Source organism: Melanotaenia boesemani, chromosome 3 (assembly GCF_017639745.1).
Source record: "Melanotaenia boesemani isolate fMelBoe1 chromosome 3, fMelBoe1.pri, whole genome shotgun sequence".
Lineage (NCBI taxonomy): Eukaryota > Metazoa > Chordata > Actinopteri > Atheriniformes > Melanotaeniidae > Melanotaenia > Melanotaenia boesemani.
Window position 1 is genome coordinate 40,310,725 of NC_055684.1, and position 18,986 is coordinate 40,329,710.

The 18,986-nt window shown below is 44.5% G+C and overlaps 1 protein-coding gene across 9 annotated transcripts in view; it reads right to left on the reverse strand.

The window, feature by feature from the left end:
- Positions 1 to 18,986, reverse strand: part of foxp1b (forkhead box P1b) — a 206,740-nt gene that overhangs the window by 95,242 nt on the left and 92,512 nt on the right. For 6 of the 9 annotated variants that reach the window (XM_041979490.1, XM_041979497.1, XM_041979496.1 and 3 more), the window contains one exon: positions 13,574 to 13,640. The exons of 1 other annotated variant lie outside the window; for it this stretch is intronic. The gene's annotated coding sequence lies outside the window, so the exon portion shown is untranslated. Of the gene's footprint in view, positions 1 to 10,002; positions 10,399 to 13,573; positions 13,641 to 18,515; positions 18,584 to 18,986 lie in introns of those variants that run through there. 2 more of the 9 variants (XM_041979491.1, XM_041979492.1) reach the window with 2 other exon arrangements.

Consider the following 18,986-nt stretch of genomic DNA (forward strand, 5'->3'; position numbering starts at 1 on the left):
TCCAGGAGAGAACCAAGGCAGCCTCGGCTCTTCGGGGGGGAACTAAACAAATGTTTGGAACAAACACTGGATAAAAACATGAGGAAAAAGGTCAGAGTTTCTGTTTGTTTGCAGCTTGTTTTGTTTTTCTGCCTCAAATATGAGAGTAGAGTACAAACACGAGTCACATGTCTCCCACCTGACCAGACAGGTTGAAGGTTAAGAGCAGCCGGCGGCAGAGCTCATCAGTCCACCCCTCGATGGAAATCTAACGCCGGGCCCTCCGTCATGCTCGCCTGGAATCCAACAGCTCGTTTCAAGGTAGGGTCGGCCCGTGCAGCTGCGCTCTGACCCTTCTCCATCTTCTGTTTTTCTTTAATGCTCCTGACAGTAAAGCCTCAGCAGCCACCTGCTTGGATTTGCCGAGTTCTCACACAGACCTTGTTTACACAAGCACAGCGTTTCTTGGGTGGGTGATAAAGCACAACGGAGGGAACAATGGCTGGAGGTTGACTGTGGAGCTGTTTAGGTTCGGCTTGCTTGACTAGACAACACATCAGTGCGTACCAAAGGTGCAACAACAGAATGCTGCTCAAGGTTTTGTCTCGCTAAAAAGAGGCTTATCTTTTGGCTTATTTTGGCTTCTGACTCAAAGTCAAAAGACAAACACAAGCTGCATGTTCAAAAATCTGCAATCACAGCCCTCATCACTGATAGAGGATCTGTCTCCTGAAAATATTCCACAGGTAAACAGATGCAGGACTTGGACCATGGTGCAGTTTTCATGTAACATCTCTAAAACGGGCTTTCTGCTAACTGGTACCATGTCAATCTGAGGTTACACAGGAGCAAAGCCAAACCACGCGGCCTCTCGGCCACTTCAAACAGCTCCTAGATACCGTAGCATGTCTCCAAACTACTCTGGCAATCGCAGCCTCTCCTCATGAGACCCCTCATCACAAATCCCACATAACTGAGGCACATGAAACACTCAGGTCTTCCCAGACCTTGTGCAGGGTGCAGACCACTCACACTAGCAAACAAAGCAGCTGTTTGTTTAATAAGCGACTGCTTCCATGGCTACAGTAAACAGGACGAGCGGAGCTTGTGTTTATGAACAAACACATCTCCTTTCAGGAGGCATTTAATATTAACCAGGTGGAATGATCAGCCCATTTCCCCGGTGACACTCGGGGTAAGCATCGTGTAAACAGCTTCTAGGAAGGAGGGGGGGATTTAGGGAATCCAGGCTGATGCAAATACAGCTTTGACTAGAATAAACAGCGAGGCAAATGTCAAGATAAACAAAAAGCCATTCTTCTGACATTTGAAGACACATTAAGCTGGTGCGCTGCAGCTGCTGGCAAGCCACCGTGACCGAGGAGGAGAGGGGGGAGACGGCGGGGCGGGTAGCCAGCAAGGTGGTCTCCTATGGAAACACATGGCTGTCCAGCTTTTCTTCCAGACCCAACAAACAGCGCAGCGAGGAACTTGGAAAAACATGTTAAACATTTACTTCATTCATTTATTCAGTAACCGGGTTTGTGGAGGGAACGAAGGATGTCTGCAGGCTCCCAGAGATGGCACAACGTCCTGGTGTGGAGAGAAAACAACAAAAAAAAACTAACTAACAAAAAATACATGAAGGTGCAGCTAAATGTTTGTGATTATGATGCAGCTCAGCTGCTAAACACAAAACAACTGCCCACATTTAGTGGTGGAGACGTTTAGGTCGCACGTCACCTTGACTGTGAATTTTTCATGTATACAACAAATGCCATCTGCTGAAGAGAAGCCATCCAACCATCAGTGTTTTTCCCCCTTTACATCCCCGACTGATGTAAGCTAGACCTCCAAACACAATCAAGCATGAGAAAATGTGGGATTCTGCATTCTACATTCTGAGGAATCTCCACTCCACCACAAGCAGAAGAGATGCTTAACATCCCAAACGACGACGATGACGAAGACCAACCTGTTATCACGCTGCAAGCTCAGATAGACGAACAGTAAGAAGGAGAGAAGACGGACTCCAGAGGAGAATCTGATACCAGCCCGTTAGTCTGGAGCCATGTGAGAAACACCTCGCTGCAGAGACAATGACAGAATGAGCCAAAGTAAGGCAGGCCAAGGTATTTTTAGAACCACCAGGGCCGATGGAGACTAAGTAAATAGAAAAGTCTAATGAGTTTAAATCTGGTTGTGCATGAATGGAATAGTAATTCTGGGATGTGGAGTCTGTTTTAGGAGCCGTTCGCCACACATTTTCTCAGCGACTCTCCTTCATCTGACTTTGATAGTCTCGCTCACATGTGGCTCCTGCCCATTAACACGACAGCGAGAGGACAGACGCCGTCTCCTGACCACAGCCTCCACGCTGGGCTTCCTCATCTCAGTTAGACCTGTCAAAGAAAAACAAATCCAATCTATCCGTCCCGAGGGAGCTGCAGACGCACCAATTGTTCCAACACTACGTTAAGTATGTCAGTACTTTTAATGGTTTTTTCCTCCAATCCCAGTAAGGGGCTGCTCTCATGCCAACTTGTGTGGAAGAAATGTGTCAGAGGCATCTTCTTGGGAAAAGCAGGATTGGCCTTGACGAACTTGTCTAATTAATATGGCGTGCCTATGCAAAGAGAGGACAATATTATTAGAACAGCTGGCGTTGGAGGGGAGCATCAGTTCAGCGGAGAGCCGGCGACCACATGAAGACCCGCGGTAAACCACACAAAGTCAGCCACTAATTACTGTAGAGTAAGTCATCGACTCTGGAAGATACGTTTATTATGTTTCCTCATTCACCAGCATGCGTGAAGACAGTAGGACAGAGTAGGTCTGATCCATCCAGGGACACGGGAAGGTCCATTCATGGCACCTCAGAGCGCTGAAGCAGACACCATCATTAGCAGCAATGACACGAGGTCACCATTTTATTTCTGGAGTTTCTCCCTCAGTGCTGGACGACAACACTGAGTCAGCCGTCATTTCTCCGACATCGCCATGGGAACGGGATCATGTGATGTTTTAAAATTTGGCAACATGAATGAACAGACAGTAAAAAGTCAAAAACAGAGAGAAATTTGTTCTGAGCAGCTTTATTCTTCCTCACAGTCCCAACCTCCTCACGAACGTATCGTTTCTTCTCCAGGAACAGTTCTCCAGGGTCCTTGAAGGACTTTCCAAAGCTCTTCTTTGGATGTTTTTGCATTCTGTTCCAGTCTCTGTCCAGATGAGCCCACACTGCTTCAGTAATGTTGAGGTCCTGGTTCTGGGAAGGATCCAGTTCTTGTGTCATGTGACATGTGCCTTTTCTCCCTGTTTTCCTTCCTTAAGAACGGCTTCCTGACAGCCACGTTACCATGGAGACCGTTTCTGATGAGGCTTCAGCCAGCAGTAGATGGGTCAGCTGAAGGTCCAGATGCATCTCCCAGGTCCTGGTTCAGGTCTTTGCTGGATTTCAGATTCAGCAAAGATTGTTGATGCTAAACTATTTTATGCTTCTCATAAATTCTTTAAACAAACAAAAATCAAAGCAAAGCTTTTCTTTTGGACTCTGAAAGACCTTCAGTAAGTCTGGAGAACTTCTGACTGAGCAAAGACCGTCTGTGTGGAAGTGAAGAACAGGTGGATGGACACCTGCACCGTCCACCTGTCTGATTCACGGCTCAGCTGTGGAAGGAGCAGTTCTCTGTTGACGTGGTATCGGGGTCATTTAAGCCTAAAAAGTGTGTTATAATTTCTAACGCTGCCCTCCCCTCAGCGCCTTCCCAGAGAGAGGACAGCAAGGGTTAAAGAGGAAGGGAGCTGGTGACTTCCATTACGCTGAAGATAAAGGGCCTGGGCTAAATACCAAAAGACCTCCCATGAATTTCTGCAGTTTAATGGAATCAGGTTTTAACAAGTCTTTTTTGTTAAATACAGCCCGTGTCAGGATGATGCGTCCCACTCATAAAGCAGCACAATGACGACGTACAGTGGCACTAATACAAGGACATAGTTCATCATGACATTTTCTGCAATTCCCAACTGATTAGGGTCATTATGTTGGAGGCCTGATTTATGTTGTCATTTCCTCTCACCAATCCTGCATCAATGAATCTTAATGAATTGGTAAATAAGGGTGAAGATTACACTGTGTGACACCGCAACATTTCTCACCCTCAACAGCCGAGATTTATGTAGCCAATTAGAGACTAACAGAGAAAATTGGCTGGCAGCAAAATATTCTTTATGGGACAAAATGGAGGAGCATTCTCAGTGAAGGGCAATTGTATTGTCAGTGTTAAAGTCCATAAAGCATCCTCCTAACCCACCTTGAGAGGCCTTGGCAGTTGTGTCCAGCATCGCCGCGGATCTTTAACATTCACCGCGGCCATCGTACATGTTTGATCAGCATAAACATCCCAGCATGACCAACATGTTTACCTTCTCCAGCAAACATCAGACAATCAGACACCACGAGGTGCTGCTTCTCTAATGAAGACACAGGAGCTTTTATCAAGGCCAGGAACATCTTTCTTTTATACACACAGAAGCCAATTTATTTGCAGTAAACAGACAATAAGACAATATTTTTCAATTAGTTATTTTCCCTTTTAAATGGAGAAAAACCTTTTATATAAGCCAGAAAAAAAAAGCCCTTCATCTTGTTTTCAAAGTAGGAACCTCATCACACAATGGCCTCTGAGATGCATCTGATCACATGAAGACAAATACAATCTGATTAGAGCTTTCTTTCTTTTTAGAAATCCAGCTACATCGTTACTGCAGCCATGATGCTTTTTATTTTGCAGGAACATTAAGCCGAGCTGAGGATGATTACGAGAGGGACAAAAACTGTTTGTGTATCACTACAAAGCACAAAAAGCTTGCCTGCTTATTAATACTAACTTCTTAAAAGGGCACTTAAAGTTATAATGAGAGGCTTTATGCATTACATATTGTGACTAGATTTAGTGTGAGGAAGCAGCTCTCCACATCAAACAAGCTGCTTGCTATTAGGCACAGGAGCTGAGGGATGCTGTGTGAAAAGAGTGGAAAATTAAAGCTGAAGCAACGCAGGAAAGGGCTTAATTTACTGGCATGTACAGTATGCAAATGAGATTACTCTCAGCTTAACTGCATCATTTATGTCCATAATAACAGCATCGTCATTACAGGGCTCAAATTAAATTACACCATAATTAGCATATCAAAGTGATTGGTTAAAGTTGAAAACAAATACCCAATTTTGTTAATGAACATCTGTAATCACCGTGGCGACTGAGTGAAAACATCCAAAACAAATATGTGTTTTGAAGAAGGGGCGGAATTTCCTTCGCAAACCTCCTGTCAGTCTGTCTGTGTGTGTGCGGGTTTACCTGGAGATCCACACACTCAGGATATATTTCCCAAACTCCACAAGATCAAAGATCCAATTTCCCACAGTTGCCACTTCAGGAGCTCATCAATAAAATGCTAATCACTTCACGGCTGATTCTGAGACTGAAGCCTCAGCCAAAGGCTTAGGGAGGCCTCCATATCACTGCAAAACACCTCTACTCTGACTGCTGTTTAATGTGCACACACATCTATTAATAAATATCATCCAATAGGTGTCCTGCTTTCTGTTTCCCAGCAGTTCCAGCAGCTAGCATCACAGCTCCTCAGGCCTCGAACAGGAACCACCTGCATCTTTACGACTTTTACTGACCACAGACTGTTGGCAGATTTCATTTTCATTTTGCAACATCTCAGCAACGTCCTATAAAAACGTCCTTTTCAGTCCTTTTTACTCCTTTCTTTTAGCTAATGCCTCAGCTAAAAGTGTCCATCTGCTGCACCGTAGCTGTGTAGGTTATCAGAAATGTGGCATCTTATTTTATTCATTAAGAAATCCATTAAAAGGCCTTATTCCTCGCAAGTATGTAAAAGATGTGCCTTTCAAGGTAGAGCCAGGGCAAATCCACTCCATCAGCTAATGACGGCACTCATTACGGCGAGAAGCCGGCTAATGAAGGCGCGGTGGCCAGCCGATCCCCTCACCCAGCATAAAGCGCCCTATGAAATGCTAATATCTCACTTCTAATTAAAGGATACTAAGTCCAAATGCACCTTCACGGCGAGTAGCTGGCAACATAAATTTTTATTTTTCAACACTACACTACACCCAGAGATGAGCCTGAGCATCATTCCATTAATTCATATTTAATAGCCCTCAGTCGGAGGTCTGCCTCGCTAGCTGCGCTGCGTTGGGCTGAGCGAGCAAATCATTTCGCTCCTTAAGAGTCTGCTTTGGTTTTTATGCTTTCGTCTGTCCACGTCGTTCTGCAAAGTGCCTCCAGAAATAAACACATGCACACAACAGCTTTTATGCATGTGTCACAGGTGAAAGGTCGGCAAGAAAACAAAGAGGGGGAAAACTGCCTGTATGGCCTCTGCTGCACCTGTATACATTTACAATGTTTACACATCCCTGGCTGTAAATATATTTACAAGAAATCCTGCTGCCTTTCTCAGAAACTGACCTTGAAGCCAGTAAACAACTTTTCACAAAGTTCATTAACGTCAAAGAGGGTTTAGCCCCCCCCCCCCAGTGAAAAATAAAGCCCAACAAAAGGTCAGTGCCATTAGCTTATCAAGAAAATATAGCTGCAGCGGGGTGGAAACTCCGGTCAGACGTGAGCGCAGTCTGATAAAACCACAAACTGAACGTTAAACACAGAAGCCTGAATCTCCGTTAAGCATGTGCAGCCCGCGCTCCGTGTCTGCATGCATTCAGTCAGCAGCCATCAGATTTAAAAACTATCAGAACAAACAGAACAAGACTCCCGCTTCTGTCGCTGGCTGCAGCCTGCAGGTTTTTAGGCCAAATCTTAGTAGCATAAATAAAAAACAAAGTTTTTATGGGACCTTTCCAATCATTTCACTTGCATTTGTTTAGAAAAAGATGCTTCAGATTTTGTGCATCACTAGCCATAAGATGCGTGACTTTAAAGGTCAGTCTTAAGAGCATATCACATGATGTCTGTTTGATCCCTGACCAAGTATTTTCCCAAGGATTCTGTGGCTCTGTACTGAGTAAATCAAGCAGTCTGACCTTCTACATTCCTCATGCTCCGTCCTCCCATTCATCCACAGGCACAGATAACACTGGGCAAATATCATAAACGTGAGGATTTTAGGATGGAGGTGAGGCTGTCATCATCCTTTGCCAGCTGGGGAAAAGAAAGTCTGTGCATGTGAAAGAGCTGCCAGGTTCACCTGTGGGGAGGTTACTGAACCCTGACAGCTAATGCTCATATGCACACAGTCAACGTAGAATGTGGCCGGTTTTTTTCATGATTTCATTCCATTATCATAAAGGCTCTGCAAGAAATGCCAAAATGTCTGCAGTTGCAAAGCAGCGTCGACTTCAGGCCGAGGCGTGACCTGCAGCTGAACTGGCCTCTGCTCGACCGCATGGAGGAGGGCAGCAGCCACTCCAAACACATCACCCCACCCCCTGATAAATAACTCCACACAGCAAACAGAGGCCCATCAGTCAGGCTGCACATAGCTAACAACAGGACGGGACAGAGATGGATGGGGAGATACAGACAAATAAAGAAAGACAGAGAGAAGACAAGGAGGGGTAGAGGTGGGGGGGTGCATTGTGAGGGCATCTAACACTGGAGAGGAGATAAAAATCACACGGGAGCCTGAGCCAAGCAGCGTGGAAGGCCAAGAACTGTACGGCTGCGTTGCCGAGCTGTGACATTTGTTTCTTATTGTCTAAGTGGCAGCTGCTCCGGCCCCCAGCCCCGGCCCCTGCTCCGGCCCCCAGCCCCGGCCCCCAGCCCCGGCCCGCTCTGACAGGGAGGTAACCATATTAGGACGTGTATGGTAAAGTAAACAATAACATAGTTGCAATGAGATGGAAATTTTTCAGCTAATGGTGTTTGTCATTCCTGTTTTCAGCGCTCGGAGCCCGGTGTGTTTTTTCTAGCCGACCAGAGAGACTTTGTTACTGAAAACAACGCAGGAGCCAAAACCAGAGGGAAAAAGAGAGAAATCTTAAATAAATATCAGTTTTAAAACGAAAGGGCCTCTCCTTCTCTCATCTGATTACACAAATAAACCCACATCTGGGAAAAGCTTTTCACGTTTTCTGTCCACAACCCAGCAGCTACGCTGGAAAACGGACTTTGCTTCGGCTACATGCACCTTCATCCAAAAACTTTACTAACAAATCTCAAGTCATTATTTCTTTTCTCATTGTAAGAAATGAAAAGAAACAATTAACGAAAGGATATAAAAACAAAACCCTGAACTTTTCTGTTGAAAATAAGTCTGTTTGTAGTGTTTAATCTACACAAATCACACTAAAACAGGTCGAATTCATTGGAAGCAGAAGCTGTCGTGAAGGGTTGATTTCACTCAGGTCCAACAACAGGAAGTAGAACTACATCCAAATTTGTCTTCTCAGGTTTCAGTTTGATGAATTTGATATGCAAACATCAGCCATGTCATCAGCTCTGACCTTTCAGGGTCCAGGAGCAGTCTTTACTTTCCTTTCACCAACTTGGCGACATGAAGCAGAGCCTCATTCACACCTCTCTGTACACGACCAGTCAAAGCTTTGGACACACTTTTCTATTAAATCCAATACGTAAAAAACTCTTCCCTCACCCTCCCTCCCATCTCCCCTGGGTAGGCTGGGTTTTATCTCCAGCTCGGGTCCTTTACCAGAGTCCTGGGAGCTTGAGGGTCCCCCAGTATCTTAGCTGTTCCTAGGACTGCTTTCTTCTGGATGGAGATGTCTGATGGTTCTCCAGGTATCTGTTGGAGCCACTTCTCCAGTGTGGGGACACGGTGCTCCAATGACCACTGGTACTACTGTTGCCTCCACCTTCCAGGCTTTCTCCAGCTCTTCCTTGAGTCCTTGGTATTTCTCCAGGTTCTCGTGTTCTTCTTCCTGGTATTTCCATGGTTGGGGATGGCTACATCCATCACTACGGCTTTCCTTTGCTGCTTATCCATGATTACAATGTCCGGTTGGTTGGCCACCAGCATTTTGTCGGTCTGTATCTGGAAGTCCTGCAGCATCTTAGTCTTCTCGTTCTTCACCACCTTGGGAGGGGTTTCCCATTGTGACCGAGAGGTCTCCAGTCCATATTCTGAACAGATGTTTCTAGACACTACCTGGTTATGGTGTTCCATGTATTCTTTGCCTGCCAGTTTCTTCCACCCTGCTGTGAGAGGCTGGATTGTTTCAGGGGCCTCTTTGCACAGCCTGCACCTGGGGTCCAACCCGGAGTAGTAGACCTGCGATCCTACCCATTGTGGTAGACTTGGGGTCCCATCTGGTGTGGTAGACCTGGGGTCCTTCCTGGACATGATGTAGTTACCACAACTGCTCACTAGGGGGCAATATTTCCCGAAATGACCACTGACCACGTTTCTGGTTTTACTTTGGATACAGGCTACGTTGCTAGTTGTTGTAATCTAGAAAAGTTATATGTGTTACATCAGAGACAACTCTAAAAAACAAGAGCTGTGGTGGACATCCAGAAGAGGAAAGCGGAGAGGGCTCCTCTTCAGGAACGACTTTTTCCTCTGGAAGAATCGGGAATATTATGTCATATCTGGTAAGTTTACATGAGCCTTGTCATTTTAATCTTCACCAGACAAGATGTGCAAAGTTGTTTTTTGTTTTATTTTTACCATTCTTACGAATATTCATCAACATTTCTTGAGGAGTGATGAATCACTCAAGAAAAAGTGCCTCTCTTAAAGCTGCCAGCTTAAAGTTTTTGTTTTCAGTTTTTTATTTAAAAGCCCTGAAATAGCTTTCAGTTTCCTCCCTGGATACTCCCTTCTCTTTGGCTCTGGTTATCATCTTTTCCCGGTTAAGAAAAGGCTCGTTTGTGTATGTGCAAGTACTGAAAACAAAGACTCAGATATTTTCCACCCCTTGTGATTAACTACTGCTGACTCACAGGTCAGCTATTCCAAAAAGAAAAAGGCTTTTCGTTAGCATGAAACTGAAAAAGGAAATCTTACCCAGGTTCGCATGCACCTCTACAGAAATGCAGTCAGCTCAGGCCAACGTGCACGTCCTCCACTCGTGTCCTCTCCACATGTTGACTTTATTTGTTTGGTTTTGAGCCACCTCTCTCCAGCTCTCGCGCTCCCTCTCAGCCTCATTCCTAATCTCACACCAAAAAATGCAAGCTGTTTATTTGCGTAGGGCTGGAGCCATTCCATTAAGTAGCCCCTTCCAGGTGCTTTATCCCGAAAAGGGATTTGTTTTCTAAAATAAACGGAGCAGGCAAAGACTGCCAGGCTCGTAGTTACCCAGATATGAAGTAAAAATTATACAAATGGGAACTTTTTCCTTCCGTAGTCACAGCTGAAAGTTACATGAACGGGTCTGAAAGTGTAAATATGTTCGTATGAGTGAAATTCCATCAGTTCCAGGAAACAAGCGTCAGTCACACACATGCTTCTGTAGGTGAGCACACATCGAGAAGACAACAAACCAATCACAAAGCCACTGCAGAAAGAGAGAGTTTGTGACTCTTCCTTCAGTTTGTGATTTCTTTTCATCTGGCGACTCATCTCAGACGCTTCTTGCTGACTTTTGTGGCCTCAGTCAATCTCACATGAAGACTTTCAGGTTAGCCGTGTGCACCTGGTCGCCCGACATTATCAAAGCTCCTCGCTCTCCCAGCCACACCAGCCTGCACATGACTCAATACGTTCCCACCAAAAGCAGACCTGTCTACTGGATGCTGATGGAAAAATAGATTGAAACTCAACAAATGTGTTTTTGCCCAAAAAGATATTTTAAGTAGTTTTGAGATCACACAGTGGCGATGAGATTATCTGCACGGTTCCACCAGCTCGCAGTGGAAGAGCATTCATGTGGCTGCTGTACGACGAGGATGTTGCTGTGTTGTGCAACATTCTGTGTTCAGCAGAAGGTGTGCGTGGAAGTGTGCAACCTGTTTAGTCAGACAATAGAGAGCTGGGCGATCTGCCAGACGGTGTCCTGATAGCAGCTGATGCAGAGGGGGAGCGGCCGGTGGCCAGGTGAGGGTGTTCACAGAGCTCTGACACATCCTGTGATCTCAATCAACAGGAAAAAGGCAGAAACACAGCTTTACGCCTCGGCCTCCATTGTGACATCTCTGGAGGGATGATAATTTTTCATTTTCATGCTGCGTGCATCTATTCTGCCTGTCACTGTTTGTAACTACAGCAGATAAACTCGGAGAGAAGATTACGGTACTTACAGTGTATGAAAAACACAGCAGCTAAACTGCCAGTGACATAAGCATTTAACTTTCTGGCTAGAAATCTCCCCCGTGTGGCACTTTCGCTGCAGCGAGTTGTTTATTATGTTCCAAGCTCGGCACAAGCGATTAAAGAGCTCTTAAGAATCAAAGTGTTATAAATGCATGGAAACACAGCCGGCTGTAAATGCCACAGAATGAGAAGCTTACCAAGCCTAATACTAATACATGGCAATTTTCAGCTGGATGCTGATATAAAGAAATGACTTTTTTAAAGTAAGCAATAAACGCAGTGAAGGGAACGATTACAGAGGCCCCATTTTCATCCCGGCATAAATCTGAGCACGACCTTTCCGCCGCTCCAAAATCACGAAACCACTTGTTTATTCTTAACACTTCCATAAAAAGTAGCTTAAACAAAGAAAGTTCTCCAGCAGCGGAAACTAAAGCACTTCTGGGGGGTTGCATGGATTCATGTTCACCTTTTCTCCTTGTTCTCTGGAAAGCTGACATCATCATGTCTGAATAAAGTGCCCAAAAAGCAGGCAGCACGCCACAAAGACCGCCTCATCTCCCAGAGACACCTATCCGAGTGTGGACCTGCAAACCTGAACGTCCTTTACTGTAACTGCTAACGTACGCTGGTCCGTCTGCAGAGCGGCAGCATGTGTTTTCACACACTCGCTGCTGTTTGACTCTTTAAAGGAGCTTTTACACAACAAGACGTATTAATCCCATAAGCTGCTGCGGGGATTTCTGCATTACTGATGCAATCAAAACCACATTGGAAGCTTGTGTCAATATTTAAGCTGATTTGGTCAAATTAGCATTAATTAGACGAGCGTTTGGAAGGTTTGAGGGCTGAACTCTGCAGCAGGAGGCCGACCTGAGGGACACAAACCGCTGCAGAACCAGGTCCGAACCAGATCTGAACCTAGTCTGAACCTGGTCCGAACCAGGTCCGAACCAGATCCGAACCAGGTCTGAACCAGGTCCGAACCAGATCTGAACCTAGTCTGAACCTAGTCCGAACCAGGTCCGAACCAGATCCGAACCAGGTCTGAACCAGATCTGAACCAGATCTGAACCAGGTCCGAATCAGATCCGAACCAGATCCGAACCAGGTCCGAACCAGGTCCGAACCTGGTCCGAACCTGGTCCGAACCTGGTCTGAACCTGGTCCGAACCAGGCTTCTCCACCAGACCGAGCTGAAGTCCAGCTTTCAGAGTCAGTGTCCCAGCAGGCCGGATTTCCTTCGACTTGATCAGACAGGACGACAGATGGTCACATGTCAGCTTGTCAGGAGGTTTTATTTTCAGCAAAGTGCTGCGCAGGTGAGGACTCAAACCTGGGACTCCAGATCCAGAACAAGGATTCTCGTGCACTAACACGCTCCATGATTGTCCCGTGGTCCTGAGCTTTGCTTCCAACAAACAGGAAGAAACTCAGCAAACTGTAAATATCACACATTTACTTTCTACTCTTTTCTAAAAGCCTTCAGCGGCTTTATTTCATTCATTTGCTTAAAATAGAATTTTAATTAGGATTTGTTTTAAGCGGAAATCTCTAGAGTCTATTTTAGTGGAGGAAACATTTGTAAATGATTTTTTTTTTAAACAAAATGTCAGCTTCTTTCACATAAAGAAATTCTATTCTATTCTATTCTATTCTAGAATTGAAATAGCCAGGCCAACTTTATATAGCGAGCACTTTAAAAACAGTAGGTACTGAACAGTAAGAATAAATGAAATCTCTAAAAGGTATCAGATAAATTTAGGAACCTGATAGAAGACGAAGTGAAGCTGAGGACAACACGCTTGTCACCATAAAACCGCTGCTCTGTAAAAACCTGAAACTCTGATCGGTTCCACCTGAAGCTACGACTCACAACAAATCAACCATGAAATGACGAGGACGGGGAAACATCCTGAAGCCCCCCCTCGCCGCGATGCCAACCACAACAACCGAGTGTGTACAGAAACACTAGCTGCTTGTTGTGTAAACGCCGTGTTATTGTATCAGAGAACACAACTCGTCCAACAAGCCCTTGCTGTGTAGCTTGCAGCAACGTACGGCCATTATCAACCCGCTGGTCAGAAGATGACCCCCCCGACTCACCACGCTGGACTCAGAACAGCAACAGGGTGCACCTGTCAAACACCCCCTCCTGCCCCCGCATACACACACAGTACACAAGCAAGAAAACCACACTGCATTTAGTTAATTATTAAGCCAATAGAGCCTTCACACACACACACACACACACACACACACACACACACACACACACACACACACTAGCAGGCAGCCGCCTGGTGAATGATTGTAGGTTTACCTTCTGCCAGGACTTGCTTTTTCACAGCAACCTCCAGTTCCAGCGGCGGTAAAACGGCCTCCTCGCCCTGCACACGCAAAACGAAACATTAATAATGAGCACGCATGATGCTCCTCATCAGAGTGCACAGGTGTGAACAGCTAGCAGCAGCCAGGTGTTACTAATCAGCCTCGACCACGCTGGGGAACAGTCCGGTATGTGGTGAGAAATCAATGCCCTGCATTCCTGCGCTGTTTGTGTTTGGTCGTATGAAGCTGCAGCCGCAGTCGGTGTACCTGCCTCAGCATTCCAGCTCCGGGCGGGACAGGAGGCAGCTTTCCTTTATCCTCCTGCAGCCACATCCCTGCATCTCCACCTGAAACTACACCCACTGATGATAACACATCAACAATGGGCCTGTCTGTGAGTGCGCGCTTTATTTGCAAGACAAAAAACTTTTCATCTTCAGGGGCAGTAGATGCTGGTGTGGGCGCCCCCTGCTGGTGAGCAGCTGCCTCTGTACCTGCGCAGCCCCCCCAGCAGCTCTGATCTGCATGCACGGAGCTTTTCCAGCTGAGCACTCAACCCAGGCAAAGGAAGATGGGGAAAAAACAGACAAGGAAACAGAGTCTTATTTTTATGGTAAACTGAGGAGTTTACCATAAAGGAGTAAGGAGTGAGGAGTGTGGGGAGCTATCACAGGTGAATTTGAATAAAAGCATTAAAGCATATCGGAAAGAAAAGAAAGCCAAACTCTTCTTTTTGTGCCGTTTACATTTGGCAGTCAAAACTGTGGCCCAGTGAAGAGAGATAAGCCCAGCTAGTCCTGTTTCAGTGTTAATTAGCAGCTAAATGTCCTTGTTGAAAACACGAGTCAACACGTGGCTCGCTCTGAGCCTGACTGGGGGCCCAACAAACAGCCAGAACGGACCCCTCCCACATAACTACCCCATTATTGTGATTCATTACTCCTCAATTAACATATCATCAATGGAATCGTAAATCAATGGCGAGTGGTGACAAATGACAGATATTTTCTGTTTCAAACTACTAAACATCATTAATTCCCATCACCTGAAAGAGCCCTGGGAGCTAAATGAGTTTACCCAATGCATAACATCCATTTAGATAAATGTTCCATCATTTTAATGATGGAGAGAAAAGGCAACAACAGGATCCTGATATGCAGCTTGTACACCTTTTTTCCTCCTTGTAATATAATGCCCATCTTGTAATACCTAAACAGATAATTGTCTCCATTTGGAACAGCACAGGGCCGTAATATTGCCATTTAGAGCAGTGGGGGGGCAGAGATGGCAGGCTGAGGATAAACAAGCACACGCTGCTTCGCCTGCTCGGGAAAGCCGAGCCCATCACACACTCCCGCATCGAGATTTTAGGGAACAGAACAACTCCTGGTTGAGATAATTACCCACCTAGGTGGGTTATGTGCATGCTCAGTAAGAGGCCTAAGCTGAGAATATGAATCAAAATGCAGCCATTTTAAAAGACAAAGGAAAGTGAGGAGCATTTACAAGCTTCTCCAGATGATGCCTTGTGTCTGTTGTGTTAAACAAGGTGGAAAATAGAAAAACAAATGACTTTTGACAAAGAAATATCTCATCCAGCTGCAGGAGGCTTGTGTGAAACACTAAAGTGATACCTTTAGAGGATCAGATGATCCGTATACCAGTTTTCTATTCTCCATGCAAATACCAGAGGCCTGGTGGTGCATTTCCATCGCCCGTTTTCAGCGGAGAAGGGTTTTCTGTGATGGTGATGACCTGCTGTGGTCGCGTGTGAGCAGGAACGAAACTCATTGTGTTCCGTCCGCCAACCTGTGAAGTGGCCGTACCTCTTTGTGAAGAGGTCGCAGCTTCACAATATGCCGTCTAGTCCAGGTTGGTTCTCAGTGCCGTTGGCTTGTGTTGAAAGATTGCATGTTCAAAATATGAATTAATGCCCCTCCAGTGAAACGCACCCAATCCCAACAAAAAGCCTGCATTCAGTGTGGACAGCTCTTCAGCTGCTCTAATGGACAGCCTTTCCTCTCTCCACAGCACACACAAAAAGATGAGGGCCCATGAATATTTACCACTAAGTAAAGTTATTCCATTAATTACTCTGAGCATGCTTAATACTGTATCTGCGGCTACTTCTGTGGCGCCTCGTTAATGAACCTTCACACATCATTACCATATTCATTCATGCTCAGCTCAATGGTTGTCAATAGGAGGCTGCCAGCGTGGCCTGGTGGTTTTTTTACAACCCATCCTGGAAGTTCGCATTACTTTGTTTCAGCATCGGAATGAATCTGCTCGGTCCGTTTATCACACCCGGGCCTGACGGCTGTTTGGATGAAACAAAGTCCAACACACCTCCTGGTTGTCGGATGTCGTCTTACTAAAAGTTTTTTTCCACAAGCTGTCGTGACTTTGAACAATTCACTCAGACATGCACCCTTCTGTTGTAGTTACCTCTTTTACTGCTATTTATTTAAACTGTTTTTATGGTTTCTTCTATGGTTTCTATGCGTTTTAGGACGCGTCCATGTGTTGCATTTTTTTAGGCTTGTGTTTCGTATGTTTTCGCTGTTTAAATGTTGACAGTGTACTTGAGCTCTTTGCAACTGTTTTCCAATGTGGTTTTTTATACTGCAAATGGCAAATAAACTGAACTATTAAGAGCATGGTGTAAATAAAAAGCAGGCTGTGTGGAGTCAGAGATAACAGGGCGCTGCTGTTTGTTTTTAGGGTGTGTGAACAATATTTTCCACGTCAGTGTCTGAGCTCCAAAACACAGAAAACCAAAAGCATGACTCGCGTTTCTGCTAATGCAGCTGCTAACGGAATGATGGGATGAAAGGGGCGGAGCTTTCCTTTTCTTCCTGATTATTGATTAACGACAATGATTAGAATGAAAAACATGACCGAGGTTCAGTAAACAACATGGAAACAGACTGTAAACAACATGGAAACAGACTGTAAACAAACTGGAAACAGACTGTAAACATACAGACTGTAAACAACATGTAAACAGACTATAAACAACATGGAAACAGACTGTAAACATACAGACTGTAAACAACATGTAAACAGACTATAAACAACATGGAAACAGACTGTAAACATACAGACTGTAAACAACATGTAAACAGACTATAAACAACATGTAAACAGACTATAAACAACATGGAAACAGACTGTAAACATACAGACTGTAAACAACATGGAAACAGACTGTAAACAAACTGGAAACAGACTGTAAACATAGAGACTGTAAACAACATGGAAACAGACTATAAACAACATGTCAACAGACTATAAACAACATGGAAACAGACTGTAAACATACAGACTGTAAACAACATGTAAACAGACTATAAACAACATGGAAACAGACTGTAAACATACAGACTGTAAACAACATGTAAACAGACTATAAACAACATGGGAACAGACTGTAAACATACAGACTATAAACAACATGTAAACAGACTATAAACAACATGGAAACAGACTGTAAACATGCAGACTGTAAACAACATGTAAACAGACTATAAACAACATGGAAACAGACTGTAAACATACAGACTGTAAATAACATGTAAACAGACTGTAAACACACAAACTGTAAAAAACACGTAAACAGACTGTAAACAACACGGAAACAGACTGTAAACAACATGGAAACAGACTGTAAACAACATGGAAACAGACTGGAAACAACATGTAAACAGACTGTAAACAAACAGACTGTAAACAACACGTAAACAGACTGTAAACAACATAGAAACAGACTGTAAACAACATGTAAACAGACTATAAACAACATGGGAACAGACTGTAAACAACAGGGAAACAGACTGGAAACAAACAGACTGTAAACAACACATAAACAGGCTGTAAACAACATAGAAACAGACTGTAAACAACATGTAAACAGACATGTAAACAAACTGTAAACAAACAGACTGTAAACAACACGTAAACAGACTGTAAACAACATAGAAACAGACTGTAAACAAAAAGACTGTAAACAACACGTAAAGAGAATGTAAACAACATAGAAACAGACTGTAAACAACAGGGAAACAGACTGGAAACAAACAGACTGTAAACAACACGTAAACAGGCTGTAAACAACATAGAAACAGACTGTAAACAACATAGAAACAGACTGTAAATAACATGTAGACAGACTGTAAACAACATGGAAACAGACTGTAAACAACAGGGAAACAGACTGGAAACAAACAGACTGTAAACAACATGTAAACAGGCTGTAAACAACATAGAAACAGACTGTAAACAACAGGGAAACAGACTGGAAACAACATGGAAACAGACTGGAAACAAACAGACTGTAAACAGACTAAACATTTACATTGTAGGAACAAAAAGAGCTTCTTATTTCACTATTCATCCACCAGCATGAAACTGCGCCCCCTGGAGGTGAGACAGAGTACTGCCTGCCTCACCTGCTGGCTTTTCTCTGCTCTTTATTGTAGATCAGCAGGAATAATTCTGTCACACACACACATTAAAGACATTACACACGCTGTGGGGTGTATAATATGGTGTCATGGTGTATAACACATATTTCTGTAACGTTCATGTTGGATATGCTGAGGACCAGAAACGCGTCATGAACCCAGTTTGTACTGGATCACCAGTCAGAGGAGGCCCAGCTCACCACGGCCTCACCCGGGATTTCTGTCCTGGATCTGATCCAGAAATCCTCACATTCAGAGATTTTTGTGTAGAGTCACACTGAAGATGTATTTTAACACAGATCAGTGGAAAATATTAATATTTATTTTATGTACTTTTTATCATGATGCCTCTCCTGACCGTACGTCACGCTGGAGATGTATGAGGACTTTTAAGCCTGGTTAATAACGTGTGGGAAGCAGCAAACAGCTGCTGATAAACTAAATGCGTACGTTATACGAGTTTCATACCATGTTGATTTCACCGTCTTCATCTTGCACTGTTCCATCAATAGCAGCATCTTACCAGCAAAGCGAACCTGCAGCAGGTGGAAATAAAGAACCAGAACATGTCTCAGAGTGGGAGGTATCTTTGAAAAAATGTTTGTTCTAAACGTGTTGAGCTGTATATATGTTGCTCTGTAGATACCAAGACAACGTCAGAGACCACTGCTACTGGTGGTCCTCCTCCTGAAAACCGTGGGTCTGGTGGTCTGAATGAGCTTTGAATGAAGCGTGAGCCCTCTGCAGGGTCATTAATAAAAGGCCAGGCCATGGTAACCAGAAAGGAACTCTGTCTCTATCTATATCTTTCTCCGTCCATCTCTTTAGACCAGCTTTCTCTTTCTCTCTCTCCCTTTAAACACCCTCGGCCTGTATGGACGGGGCTCAGCTGATCCCAGTTTTACTGGTAGCCAACCAGAAGCAGTGGAGGTCGGGGCA